The 17,502-nt window shown below is 41.1% G+C and overlaps 1 pseudogene; it reads left to right on the plus strand.

Moving 5' to 3' along the window:
- Window positions 1-3,599: 3,599 nt before the first annotated feature.
- On the plus strand, window positions 3,600-15,724 carry LOC137272127 (uncharacterized; annotated as a pseudogene).
- The last annotated feature ends 1,778 nt before the right edge of the window (window positions 15,725-17,502 follow it).

Raw genomic sequence — 17,502 nt, forward strand, 5'->3', positions numbered from 1 at the left:
GTATTTAGAAAGTCAACCATAGAATAACTAAACATCCTCCCGACTATCCTCCCAAACAGATTTCAGCCAAACAGACACACCATGTGTTTTCAAGCATTACAGTTCCAAAACCTCATGCAACCCGAGTGAGTGTGAATTTAGGTGGCTGTCGAAAGACCAATTTCGAAGACATGTGCTATTTACAATAGTTTAATCAACACCAAGCACAAATATCTAAACTGAAAACAATGGCAATAGCATTGACCAGCATTCCACCGAAGGAATCTATATTGTAGCGGTATATTTTGAGGTATGCACATGACCTGAAACGCCCACAGAGTATGCAGCCATCGACGTTATCTTCAAAGAGCGTTCATTAGATCTGTCATTTAAAGGAAGTGACGAGGCATATTTTGAAAATGACAGATTGAACGAACCAGAACGAATGAACCATGCTGAACTTGGAAACGACGGCTGTTGCAGATTAAATAGTCGGTAACCGACACCTGCAACCATTGGTTCCCCAGGAATGGACACAGAGAGATGGAAAAGTGCGAGTTTGTAAATAGAAAGCAAATAACCGTGGCATCTGGACAGTTAATGAATTTCGGAAAAAACAAGCTAAAACATCACTGTAATTGGAATTCCATGCCGGAAGATTGGGAAAAGTCCTGTTTGCATTGACTTGGAAATGAATTCAAGTACATGTGGCAGTTTAGTTAATCAGAATGCAGAAACTGAACTGAAACATGTTCGAGTTGAACTTCGCGATAGTTCTCTACGTATTCTAATATACAATCAGCTAACTTGCTATAATAAATACATGTACAGCTAAATCAGTTTAGGTTCCGCACAATACAGTGTTAATATAAATGCAGGTGTTACCTTTGATGGAATTGTCAAGAGAGGTAAACATTTCAAGTACATCGCATCATGTCCGTTGAATATTAAAGCGCTACTGATAGTTGTGCTGATGAGACGACAAAACATGTCATACAAGCGACTACATATACATTCAGTGCAAGACAAGTTATATTTAACTTCATTTTCTGCTGCAGCTCATTTCCTTGCTGGGCACAACCAACACCAGAACGAACAAATGTATTATTCAGTCATATATCTGTTATTTTATCTCAGTATTATTCTTTGTTTTCAAATTATTCCAGCTATCTTTCCAGCTCTTGGAACACTGTACCGGAGCGGCGTTTATATAACTCACTAAGCTTTTTCGTCTATCCAGGGTTCTGATTTGAAAAATGAAAATATGATTAAACCATATTAAAGTACCAGAACTGAGCCGTCAATGGTGGACGCATCGTCGAGTTTACAAAGTCTGTGTCTCTTGTGCTACACATCGTTCGAAATATTATACAGCACAACAACTACGTAATTCCCTTACTTTGTAGTGCATATATGATATCATGTTACTCAGTATTACTTGCTAGTATTGCTTACTTGAAACCTGTATGAACTTGGTACAACTATAATTGTTTATGAGGGCTGGTGGAACAGTCTGCCCGACGGAAGGTGTAGATATGACCAGTGGTAATGAGTGACATTGGAGTTATCTTCCCTTATTGGGAAATTAGCGGTATCGAGTGATCGAGGCCACCATGTTTGTCTTTGACCCTCGAAAGGTTTCCACCAACGACGAGCTGCTCTCTTATTGATACACCAGTGTTATTTATACTTCGTGGTGCGATGTGTAGATGTGTTGGTGCGAGCCTATTGAGGGTGAGGGACAAACATGGTGGACTCGATCACTCGATACCGCTAATTTCCCAATAAAGTCGTGTATTGCAGGTAAAAGAATAACATACATGTATTTCATTTCAGTGGTTGTAGAACGAAAGAAGGATATGTAGCGATTACGGTAATGCAATGGTTTTCGTCGATCGGGTGTTTTATAGTGAAATACATCGTATTTCTTCCCCGAGAGGCGATGATTTACATAGGCAGGGTATTGGCGTACAAATGAAAAAGTTGTCTTTTCCCGAGTTCCAAAGCAAAGTTACTCGGTACATAGGGCACCGATTTTGATAATTTTGGATTCATTCGAAAGGGAGTTTATCTGGCTTTATGTCAATAAGAATTGCGGCTGTATGTTCCACAATTTCCTACCCAAAATTCACCCATTATCGAGAGTGGGGAGTTCGACAGCTTTGTTCGCGTTACATCCCTTTCCTTCTTTATATGTGTATGGATATCAGTGTAGGCTTGTTGCACCCAGGACGTATTATTTTCAGCAATACAAGCCCCTGTGGTCATAATGGGAATGAACCCAAACGTAATGGCGCCTTATATACTCCCATTAGGCACCAGCTCATTTACACCCCTTTGGTGTGTTGCCCACCACCAGGAGAAAGTAACTTTCATCTCATTGGGCCCTCAAACGATATATATGTAACAGGAGGAAATCGCTTTATGAAAATCCTAATCTATCTGTAGTATTAATATGAGAAATTTGGAAAATGAATATATAGATCTGGGTAAGCGAAAGATATCCTTCATCTAGCACACCTTCATCTTCACAGTGTTTTTTGGTATAATACAGTTGACGACAGCCGGTTTGGTTGTGTTCATCAGGGCAAGATCTGCCAATACTCCAGTTCCCGATGATGTATTGTTGACGTTCATTGGCTGATGAAGATGGTGATTAACGTGAGCCAACTTCCTGAAGCGCTAAATATTGTCAATACATCCTTGACTGACAGTGTAGTCATGCGACATACTGAAGTCGGAAAAAGATAACTGTTGGCGTGGTTGTATCCATCTAGGCGAGGTCACCTACAACTGTCAATATGGAAATACGATTTCAAGGTTTTCTGCTCAGCACCCATTTCTAATGCATCGAGCTCGTCTGCCAACGTCTGTACCACCTTCTGCTTCTCTATTGATAGTGGTCATGTGTAACACGACAATTCCCTGTGTGAGGTACGACTAATCCTGGGACAAGTTGATGTTAGTGGCACCCATTGTGTTAAAGACTATAATGGCAGTATTTGCACACTTAAGTAATTTTGGTAAAAACATTTCTGAATCTGTGTGAATAAGAGTACGAAAACTGCCACATATGGTTTGAAAATACCACCTGCGTTTCAGGAAAACAAACTATTTCCTTGCTAAACTGAACGTTTCATGAAAGCTGGACCTGGATCTGTCACGCATAATAATTATATTGCTTAGGGCATTTAGTGACTTAAGAAAGCAACAGACCTTTATGGCTCAATGTACTAATCGTCTTAATTACACACTGATCTGTTTAAGCATACGCAATTAGGGTAGGTGAAGTGACACCTCTGTGTCAGTTCCCAAGTTACTGGAAATCTGTATGAAAAGGAATTCGGTGTGAAAACAACGAACACCTTGCAAACCTTTGCGCGATGCTTACCGATCGATACAAATTGCCGCAAAGATGCCTCAGAACAAGCAGAATTACAAAGATAATGGCAAGCAAATTCAGTGACACCCATATTCGCCAGGACGTAACATTGGTCAAGCGGTCCAGCCAGTCCGATATCCAAGGTGAAAATAACCACGTTCATACATATCATGTTAGAGATGATATGCACTTGCATATCATGCATATCATATACCTATAGTACCTTCTGAAGGTCCCGATGTCGTAGGTGTAGACTATTACTGTCTAACATCGAGGAAATTGCGATACAACGTACTCACACGAAACAATCAAATTCATACGCCCTGTTGTTAAACCAATCACGCAGGTAAAAGGTTTGTTTGGAACTGTTGCAAGTCCTAAGTCAGTGCTGACGCTCACCCTTATGGCACTATCAAATTGCACGTTCGCGATTCTGCTAACTGCACAAGCTAGTTCGTCCATACAATGCAAAGTCGATACTTTACTATGTGATACTCTAACCAACCGTCCACAGCACAAACCAGTCAAAAGCTTGTGGAAGCAGCTGGACAAGCATCAGCATGTGGGTTGTAAGGTAAGCCGCGTTCATAGAGTTGATGCGCAGTTGTACATATGATTCAGATCACTGATACAACAATCACGTGCACTTTCACTGAAGAAGCACTGGATTGATGTCGATCGACGAAGGCCCACTGATCATTCTTTAGCTAACACTAAGAGCGCTTGTAAAGTCGCTTTGTCCTCACCAAGCTTCAAGCATGGACATGATGAAGTCTTTGGTTGACTTGACACCCAGAAGGATTTCAGTTGCTGCAACCACCAATAACAAATTCTGTTCTGATCTCTGATAATGTTGTAACACACATTCAAACACTGGTTTTCAAACAATAAATGCACAGTGTGCCCCAGGCTGTGTGAATATAGCTGCTCGTCACAAGATAGGGTCAAGCAAGGACTACCCAGTCAACGTACTCTGGTATATTGCAATCTCGATTTGAGGACCGTTCCTTTTAATCACCAAGAAACAATTCTTTGCATGCATATCTCTATCAAAATTGCTGTTATTTAACTTTTAATTTTTATAAAGGTTCATATTACCTGTTCCTGTTACCTGTTCCAGCATATCCGCTTTCCTCATATCTACTGGAGTGATTAATGGGTATGGATGGTACAGAAACCTGATACCCAATGGCCACAACCTGGCCCACCCTTGTATGAAGGGTGAGATGTGGCAGGGGGTCGGGCATGTGAACCCAATGGGTGGAGGTAACAGAAATCAGTTTGGAATTGATTTTGCAATCCAAGGAAGAAAGGTGAGAAAATACAAGCGTTTTCTTTGCAAGACACACTTGTTGACTGGAGCATGAAACCTGGATAGGATTTTGCTTTCCACAGCAGAATTGAGTGAAAATAACTCATTAGGTTGCAAACTAAAGCACTGAATGGCTGAATTGGTTAAATTATAGCTAAAATCTCCTTTTCCTGGTTATTTTCCCACTTTCTGATCTTTAACGATCCGCTCAAAAATTGGTTCTCACACCTAACGTGATAGAAACTGTTTGATGTTGGGTAGATCTTCAGCAGTTTGATGTAACTCCGCCTGTTTACAAAAATGGATAAACTGTGAAGATCATGGTCTTACCTTCAGCATCTCATGCTTGCCGCCATAGGCGACTAATGCGATCGGTTGGTTATAGCTGACATATGTCATCGTCTCCCAGCTGCACCGATTGTCATGATGCAGATCGCTTGATTGTCTGATCCAGATCCGCCACCATGGAGCTGGAATACTTCTCAGTGTGGCCTTAAACAAAAAAGGATTAGAAGCGCGTTAACGTCCCAGAGCTGGACCTTGTATAGTTTTTCACCCACATTTTGGTAAAATGGCCATGACAGTTACAAACCAAGGTTCACAACTGAAACGAATCTGGGTTTCGTATATCATGTCAGCTGCTTCATCTCAAACGATTAGGTCATCAGTGTTAACATATTAGGAAACGTTTCTACTGAAACCGTTCCTGTCCATACAGTGGGTTAATGTGTGTAACATGGACTCCGATGGTGATGGGATGACCAATGGTCAGGAGCTTGGTGACCCCCAGTGCATCTGGACACCTGGAGCCACACCTACAAGGACCACTGGTCTCACACTCCCAGGTAAGTCCTTATGTTATGTGTAAGTCCTTACGGTAAGTCAACGAAGTTACTTTAACATTACATGTAATCCTCGTTTGTGTTAATCTGCACCGTAATTTTGTCAGGACAAAGGAGATGAACTTGCATCCTTTCTTAATATATCTGACAGTTTATAATATGTAAGTCACACCTTTCTTGAAGATTATTTTTTTCATTGTCCCATCACTCCCCGTTGTAAACACAGTGCAGGTTTATCGTTTGACAATCGGAAGGTGTCATGCCGCTGGTCTTTTCATACACATCTATGCTCATATAGGTCACGCTTGGTTTCTCTCTCTTGACGATCTGAAAATTGTTTCATCACTGCCAGTAAAAATATGCAACGTACAGTTTAGTAGAATAGTGTTTTGTTTCTTTTTACAGGGTACACGTTGAGTTCATACTGTCATAATTATGCTGGAAATCTAAAAGTGTCTAGTCATTTGCGTACATATTGGAAAGCATTGACTATTGGCATGTAGCTCGTATGTTTTAGCTGGAGTGAGTGAGTATGCTTTTAAGCCGTTTGTAGTACTATTGCAACAATATCACTACGGTACACCAGAAATAGGTAGGTGGAGCATGGCTTGAATGTGAAAGTGTCTCACCTCTGATTGTTATAAAATATTTGTAAGACCACTGATTTCATTTCAGGTTTTTGTGATGCATCTTCAAACCAGACTTGTGGCGGACTTGTGACAGCTTCATGTAGAAGTAGTGTATTCAACTGCACTGGAGCCACCGAAAAAGGTGAGAGAGAGATGGGGTTGTGGGGGGAGAAGGGGGAGAGGAAGAGAGGGAGAGAAAGAGAGAGAGATTGTATTCCGATGGTGTGTTGCAGGTGTGAAGAAAAGAGTACTGAGGCTTCCACGAACAGCAGTACCAGACAAGGAGACGACCTACAGGTGCATGACCTTTGATTTGGATGATTCACAAGATTACCACTTGATTGCCGGCAAACCTGAAGTTGACAACTTTCGGGTCATGCACCATATGATCCTTTATGGCTGTCGTGATGGCGGTATGTATTCATGCCATACAGTCTACGTATATGTTGTCGTGAATGGTGACATGTATTCCTGTAACACATTCTCTATGACTGTTGGCGTGATGGTGACATGTATTCAAGCACCATATCATCCTTATATCAGGTAATAGCCATAAGGGTATATGTGTTCCTATCATAACTGTCAGTTTTATCAAGCAGTTCAAAGAGAACCCAGTGGTATCGGTCGAGTGAACTGCACCGTCATTCAGAAAAACAACATTTTGAAAATAGGGTCACAGAATACCACTCTCATGTGGCACATAAGCATCCCTCGAAAGTCAAAAGATCTACTCATCTGGTTTAAAAAGCTACATTTACCCACGAATGTATTATCTTGACAGAAATTATCAGTGAGCAACTAAAGGAAAAAATACTCGTCGCAGTGTTGACGGAAACAGGGAGATATTCAGTGATAATTCACGCGTTCAGCACTTGCTAGATAGACCGGTTGCATCAGAATGCATAATTGACATTAGTTGATAGATACGTTTTCTGTGTTGGGAAATATATACTTTTTGTTGACGTTATGTGAAGGCAACTTTCTAGAGGGAGCAAATGTTTAGGTACTGGAAGGACATCAAAGCATTGTGGTTGTTCTTTTTAAAGTTTTTTGTTAAATATAATACACTGATACATGGAGCAAATGAATCTCATGAGCTGCTAAAAATTAAATCTAACCTAGATCTTCATCTCACCTTCACCGAAAGTAAAAAGCAAAGATTGAAGTTTCGTTGTAACTAGTATTCGTTCCGCTAACACATGATTATATTTTCATTTGTGTTCGTGGCTGACTCGGGCGTCAAAAAACCGCAGACATAACAGAAAACCTATTCGTAATATTGAGGAATATGTGTTTTTCGACCCCGATCCTGCCATATATTCAGTAGGTCTACTGCACTATACTCACCAATTGTTAGTTTGGTTTACGATGGTGGAATGGTATGTTTCCTTGTAGCGCCAGTTATTGCCCGTCCTAGAGACTGTGGGATGTTTTCTCCTGTTTGCCCGGACGCAATAGGCTTGTGGATTGTTGGTGTATCTGGCCAGTGTCTCTACAAAGAAGCTGGCTTCAGAATTGGCAAAACTGGCTACAAGAGGATCCTGATTGAGGTACACATAATTACCTTTGAAAATATTCAAGTGAATATACAGTGAATTATGGTTATAATGAACGAAAAGGTACACTGTTGGTCGGCGTTACAAGAAAGGCTAAAGAGAGTATAGTTTCGTAAATATATCGTCATGTTCTTGAATGTGAAGTTTGCAAACAGTGGAACTGATGCTGAAATTTGAAGTAACATTCTCAAACAAATACCATTTCCCCAAACAGCCCCACACTATTTCAAGCCTCAGAATCACCCTTACTTCAGAATGTTTGGATGTTGTTTAACGCCGCAGCTTTATTCTAGCCGTACGACGACGATCTATAAATAGTCGAGATTCGACCGGAACATCCAGTGATCACGACATATGCATCGGTCTGGGCAACTGGTTTTTGAAGACATGTGTCAACCAAGTTCACGTTCACGTAACCAGAACGTATTGCAGAAATGTATAGTAACTCGTCACTGCCAAGATGCATCATATTGCAAACAACCTGTTTGTCGTATATAATCATAGGTGACTTCTCTTTTGTTCACAAAACCAGCCTTTGTCAGTGATTAAAATATTCTCCCAAATATGGTGAACAGCCTAACAGCAATGGCCATTAGTGTGGAAAACACTTTGCATTTCGTGAAAGACACCCGTTACAGGTCTTTCAAACTAGTTTAAGCGTGCCATACTAGCTTTAGTAGAAGGGAACACGCAATAGCGGGAGACATAATGGGTAGCATCCTGTTCTTACTGCCCTCTTCAATTGTAAAAAACACTCGCTGCCAGTGTCGTGCCAGGCAGCTACGTACAGCGTTTACCTACTGTAACCTATGACGACGATGTTCCTGGTTTCCACACAGAAGTGTCGAGCCCTGATACATGCTCCATTTAAACGTCATAGCACGGTACGTTGACTGATGACATGACCTAGAGCCGATGAAGAGTACGCAGATGGCGGTCTTCCTGTGGTATGCTTGATTGTGACCTGTCTTGGGTACTACCAGTCTGCCTGTAACGTAGGAAAAGCCTGATGATGGTACCATGTACACAGTACAGGGGCCTTGCAATATAGCCGTACTTGGCGTCCATCTGCCTCATACCTGTGGCCTGCTCTCTCTTGTGCTGTTAACATTGGCATAATTTCGATGGTTTTCTGTCAGCTGAGATGTATGGCCACCGAATCGCTGCCTGTTCGTACCATTTCTCAACCATCATTTTGCAAAATCTCCGAGATGCACGTTTTCGCAAATTCACGTGCCTCTACACAGTTAACATGCTACGTTTGGGCCCATGATTAGTCGCTGTGTGGGCGAACCATTTCGGCCTAAAAGCATTTTACTGACTTGAACAACGTTGCCAAACATTCATAATAAAAAGTTTTCACTTCTTTTGCCCACTACTTTATATGTAAACAGGAAGTTGGTATTTGATCAAAGAGCATGATAATGTGACATATGAAATGATACCACTTCAATATGAAATGATTACACGTGAAAGTTGAAGGGGCCAGCAACCAAACATTGCCTGAAAGATCAGAGAATCTGAATAGGTTGGGTGTCATTGTAAGCTTATGGACTGTTGTTCATGTTAGACTGGTGTCCAGTTGTGCCACCACAGGTTAATTTTGTATATGTATTGTTTGGTTTGTTTTAGATTCACTGGAACAACCCCCAAAAGATATCCGGGCTGATGGACGGCTCAGGCTTTACCATCTTCTACACTCCCAACCTTCGCCCTTACGACGCAGGCGTCATCTTGACAGGTGAAACCAACCTTGTGATCCCACCTGGACGGAGCAGGACCGTGGTCGAATCTGTGTGTCCATCGCGGTGTACCAAGAAGATCTTCAGTGACACCATATACTTAATCGAAGGATACAACCATATGCATTATAAGGGTAAGTTTCCTCCTGTCTGTACTATGGGTGGCCAGTTGGTGTGAAGCATTGCCATTCCCCTTGCATATGCCTGCAAGCATCCTGTTCTGCGTTCGGGTCCTAGTATCAACAAAGCTATTGGTCCTATCCTTTCAAGTGAAGTCACATGTCTTACAAAAGGGAAGAACAAAACTTTGTGTCCATTGGAATCGCATTCGCATTCGGAATACTGGTTGTGCCACTTAGCTGTACTTCCATCCATTGGTTTTGGGTTTCACGAAAAGTGATGCATTATCTCTTATCTCTTATCTCTTATGTTATTTTACTAGCTGGTTAACATCAGTCACTCGGGTTACTGTATTAGTTCTCAAATGAAGTTGACATGACCTGTTATTGCTGAAAGTTTATGCAAACCATTTGACGTGATCCCTGGAAGTGTGCATTCCGTCTGTTTTATGTCGGAAAGTCATCTACAGTATGACAGGAAAAGGCGCAGTGCTTCGACGCTGAATACCGCGGGTAAAGGCAAAGAGCACGGCAAGAAACATGCTCAGGGCCAAATGGAGATGGAGTTCCTCGGACACTTTTTACATGATGACATTCTGTGTAATCAATGTCTGGGCCGCCGTGTAATAATTTACATACTTGCTTATCTTAATATTTTATATAACTTGATTGTCCTTCTTCCAGGCATCGCACAGACAGTGGAACTTTTCAGCGGAGACATCAGAAGATATCTCATCAATGATCAAAACTACCGCTACGACAATCAAACTCACGTGCAGTAAGAGTCTCACTTCACTTCTAGCACGTGAATATGGACAAAAGTTAAAGAGTCATTTACTATTGTATTCTCAGTATAGTATAATAGTACGATGCCGTATTGCCAAAAAACCTCGAATTCCAAACGAATAAGTACCAAATAATCTACTTTGAGTGTTTTGGACAATTGTTCAGCAAGGTTATGTGAGAAATGAAGAACGTCATACCCATGCATGTGGACCTATGTGTTGAACTCGAAGATGTCTTGGTGTTAAGATTGTTCCTTTCTTTCCAACCATTTTTACGTTGAGTCAGTGAATATGATTTTACGCTGCTTTTTCGATATTACAGCAAATTTCCTGTTGGGAACGAAACAGAAATGGACACTGTACCCAGGTGGAGAATGGACCTCCAGCGTGACTAGCAGATGCTTTAGCCATCAGGCAACCCAAACACTGAACCTTTTTACGTCAAATATATCAGGGCCAAATGCACGATTATGGTATTCTGAATATGCATGATATGTTGCTTGTTATAACTATCGAGGTTTATTCTCATACTGTTGATCACTGGATTGTCTGGTCCAGACTCGATTATTTACAGACCGTCGGTATATAACTGGAATACTGATGAGTGCATCTTAAAACTAAACTCATTCACGAGAAATGTTTCTGAAAGGAGCGATATCTGTGTCGTAACTGGCAATTTGGGTGTTAGTAACCCTAATACCAGTTACGATGGCCGTTCTGACTTGTCGGGGGTGGTGTAAGCTCTGGTTGCATACTCGCTTGGTCCGTCCGGGCTGCTACATCAAGGAATGAGTGGTCTGACGAGCGGGACACCTAACTAACCCATAGTATTCATGTACTGGCCCTCTGGCATACCAGGAATCACTCAACACATGGTTCTATACTCACATAGGTTTACTCGATTCTTTTCTTCATTACACAATTTCGTGGCCTGGACAAGATGGAGCAAGTTATATCCCAACTATGGAAAAGTACAATCCTGGCGTTCGAACGTTCTACCAAATGTGTAACACGCGCCCACACTGCTTTTGGTGCTGACGGGATCTTTTTAAGGTGGTCGAACCCGCTCCAACCTTGTCACATGACCCTATTCGATCCCTCTGATTTGTTACATACAAGTTACATCATTACATGGTCTCACGTATGCCTCGTGATCGGGAAAATTCCATTAACTCCCATCCGTGAATCATCCTTGATAAATCTATTTTATTCTAATACTGACATAGTCTCCTTTCCCGACGATTGGGTGTTACTCTTATCTCTAGAATTACCAACTCCAGTGTCAATGATCTGTACTACAATATTTATCATGGATGCAATTTTGACCTTATAACTTCTGGAAACACTTACTTGCTACACTTGCACGGTTACGAAGGATCTAAATCGGTTGTATTGAATTCTCGTTACTGCTGAATATCTCTTTTCACATCAGTTGATAGCCAATCGCTTACCTCAGTTCAGAATTAATGGCAATATTGTTGACACTTGCGCTATGTATATGCCGGTAGGCATGTTTGTTCTACAGTAGAGTCTGAATATGCATGATATGTTGCCTGTAGAGTCAGTGAATGTTTGCACAATGCAGTTGTGAATATGTCGCTTTAGAAATATTCCAGCAATATTCCATCAGGGGACAACAAAACTGGACTTCACAAACTGTAACCGTGCTGAGAATCGAAACCGGACGTTCGGGATGACGAGCGAACGACTTAACCACAACGTTCGCCTTCGAAGTAAAGTTCTACTTGATAGTGGAGTATTGAATATGCATGACTCAAAAATATCCATACCAAGCGGCTTTGATTATCTTTGTTGCTATAAGCAAGATCTTGATTACACCTGACATATCAGTGTGTGGGAAAATTTACTCTGAGAGTGAAATAGCGTGATTTCCTCCGTTATTTCTCAAAGAGAGATATTTTACATTTATGAGCAAGTCGCTTAATATGTATTCCAACAGGTGTCATTGTGGTAAGTTGTTGTTGAGTTCGTATGTCTCGCGGTTCATTCCCAACAGGGATCCAATAGTTAATCCCCATTTACGTTATTGTCCACGAGAATATGACATGGGTATTGCTAGGGGCAGTGTAAGAACACACTCACACACGGTGTGTCGTACCAAAAGTGGTACGGGCACCTTATAAAATAATTAATGTTCTTTCACCTGCACTTTCACCATTTTATTCGAAACAGATATGATCCCCTGTGGCCATTCGTCCTGGCGATTCCCTGAAGACGACATGCGTATACCGATCTGTGTCTTCCAAAAAAACTACAGGCTACGGTTTAGCTACAAGTGACGAGATGTGTTACTCTGGACTCGTCTATTATCCTAAAACTGTCAGCAGGAAAAACAAATGTATCTCTTGGAAGACTCTCAACCTCTGTGACCTGGAAGGTGGAGTACTTATGGGTTGCAATATTGCCGATTTCTGCAATAATTCACATCCCAACACGAAAATGGTTATGGACAAGGTAAGCTACAAAACCAATCAACAAGGCATATTTCTCTTCTGTCAGTTATTACGACTTTTACTTCATATTAGAACGACAAAACGTGCAATGTCATACTTTTATTTGAATCATACCACTTATTCCGTGAATTTCAGGTAAATAGTCTACATGCCTTTGCATCTGTTTGTGACGGGTGCCATAATTTTCTATTCGCGCTCCCCTTACTTTCACTCCGCTTACAGCAACATTCCAGCAACATCACGTCGGTGCTTCGATTGGGTCGTTCAAAGACCTGTGACCATTAATAAATTAAATACTGAAACAATAAAACCTGATCACAATGCTCATACAGCCCGGTCTTTTTGTCTGTAGGTAATGGTTAACTGCAGTCCCAACGGTGGATGTCGTGAGAAATGCCCTGCAGCTATTTCTGAGGCTGAAAAGCATCCTTGTCTTACCAAGGGTGTAATGAAGGATTACATGCTCACTGTGAAGTCCAGAAAAAACCCAGGTCTCAGAACAACGGAATTTGTTGCTGCCCTTAGATCCTGTTCATCTAGGAAGGACGAAAGGAAGGACGAAATTAATAACGGGAACATCCCAACTGACACACGCAGGCAAACATATCTTGACTTTCTCGTGTCAACTGGCGCCCTTGCCTTCTGTGTAGTTGTACTGTTGTATATATCTGTGTGTATTAATACTACTTTATATAATATATGTATCCTTCGGAACTCACAAAGGCCCGTTATAAAATCGTACTGAATTGTTAAGATATGCTAAGCAAAAGTTCAACATCAATGCGTAAACATTAACCTATCATTCATGGACATATCAAGCGGAGGAGATATCATGTTGCGTTTCTATTTTCACCTACTTTGATAATTAACAATACTAAATTATTCCAGAATTTCGAATGATGAGATCATTGGGAACACTTTAATTTATGCCTCATAGCGTACACAAAACCTGTATCTTATTAATCAAGGCAGCAGGTGCTATTAACAGCACAAAGATAAAGCATTGTAACTTGAGTGTGCAGTGATAAAACATTCCAGTTGCCCAGTTATATACCACTGTAAATAAATAGCGTAGTGATTCAGTGTTGAATCAAATCAGCACATTGATGACATGTGACTTTGCAACAGCATTGGCCATTGATGAAACATTTAGAGTTACTAATACTGTGACGTGGCGTTCCGAGATTTGGGGAGTTTTGAGGTGTGTGAAGACATTTCATGCACTGAAAAGAAATCGAGTAAGGCTCTCATGATAGTGAGATGCAAGAATATGCACTGATAATTTGATGTAGTTCTTCATATTATTGCCAACAGAGATGTACTCTCCTTACGTATATGTTTTTTTTCTTTTTCTATTTGAACTAGATCCGGTATCACGAAACCCCACTATATTTAGATTTACAAGAATATGCACTGATAACTTGATGTAAATTTCATAGCTGATGACAGTAGAATATACTCTCATTAAATGTTTCTACCTTTTCTTTTTGTCTTTTTAACTTTTACTCATAAAATATGTGATTTCTATCACCCAACGTTGCCAAAGCTTGTTTAGAAATTAACGGTGCAGCCAGATTCTTACGCCGTTATTAAGCTAAACAATGACTCGTAGACCGTTATCAAAGTAAACATTGTCCAGCTTTTTCTTTGCGCCTGTAAACGGGACAAGACTCCAAATCTAAACGCCTGTGTAAGTGCGAAACAAGAAGTAGTTCTCCATCAACATGTATGCTTCATTATTGTCAGTCCTGATCAATACCTATGTTCAACCAGTCGCAACAGTTTAATGAAGAATATGGGGTCTGTTGTCTATCTGGAATGTCTGTTCCCGTCATCTGTTCTGGTTTTCTTATTTCAAATGAAACAAAGAAGAGAAATCTCCCCGTAATGGATCATGAGGACGTGAGTTCCAAAGAGAACATACTTTTTCGTCTCTATTACTTCGGAAAAAACTGAGAGTTGACAGAAAAACCCTGTTACATCTAACAAAGCACGTCCTCTTTGCGGAGATCATGTTGACTTTATTAGATCTGAAAAGAAATCCATTAGGAGCAACAAAATAATAACGTGATCAACCTAAGCTATTCATATCATGTTCGTGTTTATAAAGTTATTTCCAGAAGTAACACACATATAAATCCTGGTTTATTCACGATGTACTGTTTAAGATGTAGTTATGTTTTGGACAAACTAAACGATGTGCTGTATGTATTGGACAAATTAAAACAAAATGGTATTTATCCTAAATTCTAGTTACATTATTTTCTTTACAGTAGATACAGTATCCAGTGACTGACATCATAAGCAAAGGTCCACTAAGTTGGATTGCAATGTCATACAAGGCGCCAAAGCGGTGCACTTCATCCAATAATTCCTATTAACTCGTTCATTACGATAGCTTGAGTCTGTTTCATCCCAGAGTCACCGCGGAAGACAAGGAAGTCACAAGAAAATTACCAGTCTGACGTGGAAATCACTGAACACCTCCCCAGACTAGGAAGGGCGTCCTGAAACACCTCACCAGACTGGGGAGGAAGTCCTAGAACAACACGAGAAAAAGTCCTGGAACATATCACCAGAGATGGGAGAGGTAATATCGGAACATCTCACCATACCAAGGAAGAGGTTCCGGAACACCTCACCAGACGGGAGGAACTCCCGAAATACCTAGAGAGGATGTCCCGCAAAAAGTCCCTGAATGCCTCACCAGGCCGAAGAGGACAGACCAGTAGAACTCACGAAACTCAAGAAGAGATCTCGGAACGCCTCACCAAACCGGGCATAACCAGACCATGGAGGAAGTCTCGGAACACCTCACCGGACCGGGAAGGATGTCCTAGAAGAACCCACAAGGCTGAGAAGGAAATCACGCAACAACTCCCGAGTCCAGGAACAACAAACTAACCAGGGAGGAAGTCCTGAAGCACTTCACCAGGCTTGGGAAGATGTCTCGGAACACTTCACGAGACCAGGTAATAAGTCTCTGAACATCTCACCAGACCAGACCGGAAGACTCGAAGACCTCACCTGACAGTGGAGGAAGTTCCGGAACACCTCAACAGACTAGGGAGAAATCCAGGAACACCTCACCAGACTCGAGAAAACGTCCTGGAATATCTCACTAGACCGAGGAGGTAATATCGGAATAACTCACCAGACCATTGAGGAAGTTGTTCCGGGAAGGAAGTCCTTAGGAAGGAAGGTTTATGCAAATTAGTGTGCGATAATATTCTATTACATGGGACACTCTTTAAATGCCCATTTTGAAAAAAAGACTTCCTTACGAACGACAGCTTATATAAAAAATAGTAACTTTTATGTTGAAACTATTAAGGATGTAGCAACCATGGAGTCTCACTATCACTATACAAAGAAACAGGTGGGAGGGGTCGTCTCAAAAGCAAACCAGGACGCATGAAGCCCAAATTTACGAGTAAACATGCTTTTCTGGATATTCTCTTCTGGATATCCAACTGAAGTGAGTTATTTCTACATATCCCAGTTGCAGTTGTGTAAATTTGAGGGAGACAGAGTAACAGCCTAAAACAGGTTGTTGTTTCTATTTCCGACAATACCTTAGTTATAATTTCTTTGTCAATGGAAAGATATCAGAAATGTACCAGCATGGTAGGAGTCCAAAAGCGAAGGGTGTTCAGATCCCTGCTGTAAGTCTGTGAATACTAACACAACTGGATATCAACTGCACCTTTCATAGTTTGTAGAGAACAGCGCAAGTCCCATTATCATTTAACTTATCATTTAAAATTTTTAAATTTATAATACAACCTTGTTACCACCATTCTTCTGACTTAAAGGGTAGTTTGTCAACTTATATTTACCAAGTTCTGAGGCGTACTAATGTGACATCGTGACTGAAGTGCGCTACCATGCGACATGGTTTATCAAAGGGTTACAAGGTAAGGAAAATGTACAGCGTTCGGTAGGAAGTGGCGTCCACAACCAGCTGAGGCAGATGTACTTCAATACGTATTGCTTTTAAATGATTTCAATAACTGATTACATTTAAGAATCGAGCCCACACTTTCAGTGTTCATGACGTCGACAGCGGGGACTGTGCCAGGGTACATTTATCAGAGGGCCAGACAGAATACGTGATCTGGACTTCCAGTTGTCAGATGTCATTTTTGTGGAAGCTGCGATGGTTGAGTGGGTTAGATCGCTGACATTGTGTGCTGGCAATTCGGTACCTTGCTCTGTGAGTATGGGTTCGAATCCCAGCTGGTACTCATCCATACAAAGTACTAAAATGCCTTCACTGTGAAAATGTAATCCCAAATATAACATATACAGCACATGTCAAGTTATGGGAATTAAGACAAACAATTTTCATTGGAAGAGGTTTCCTAGCTGCGGTGGTAGAATTATGCATTATGGAAAGACATGTATGCATAAGCTAGTACCTTCATTTGTGGGATCAGGCCGTCGCGTTCAGATGGTACGAGCTTTCAGCAGTATCGCCATCTCCGCTTGACGTACAATTACAAAAGAACTGGTCGCACGATCCGGATTTGCAGCTTTGAGGACAATATTCCTGGCAGTACATTCCAGCAAAACCATTCTTATATCCTTCAGAGCACTTGAGTTGACCTTGAAAGTACTCGCAAATTCCGTTTTTACAATTTTCACTACAAACAGATTTACACCCATCTGCACCTATTTCC

Source organism: Haliotis asinina, chromosome 2, assembly GCF_037392515.1.
Source record: "Haliotis asinina isolate JCU_RB_2024 chromosome 2, JCU_Hal_asi_v2, whole genome shotgun sequence".
NCBI classification, from domain to species: domain Eukaryota; kingdom Metazoa; phylum Mollusca; class Gastropoda; order Lepetellida; family Haliotidae; genus Haliotis; species Haliotis asinina.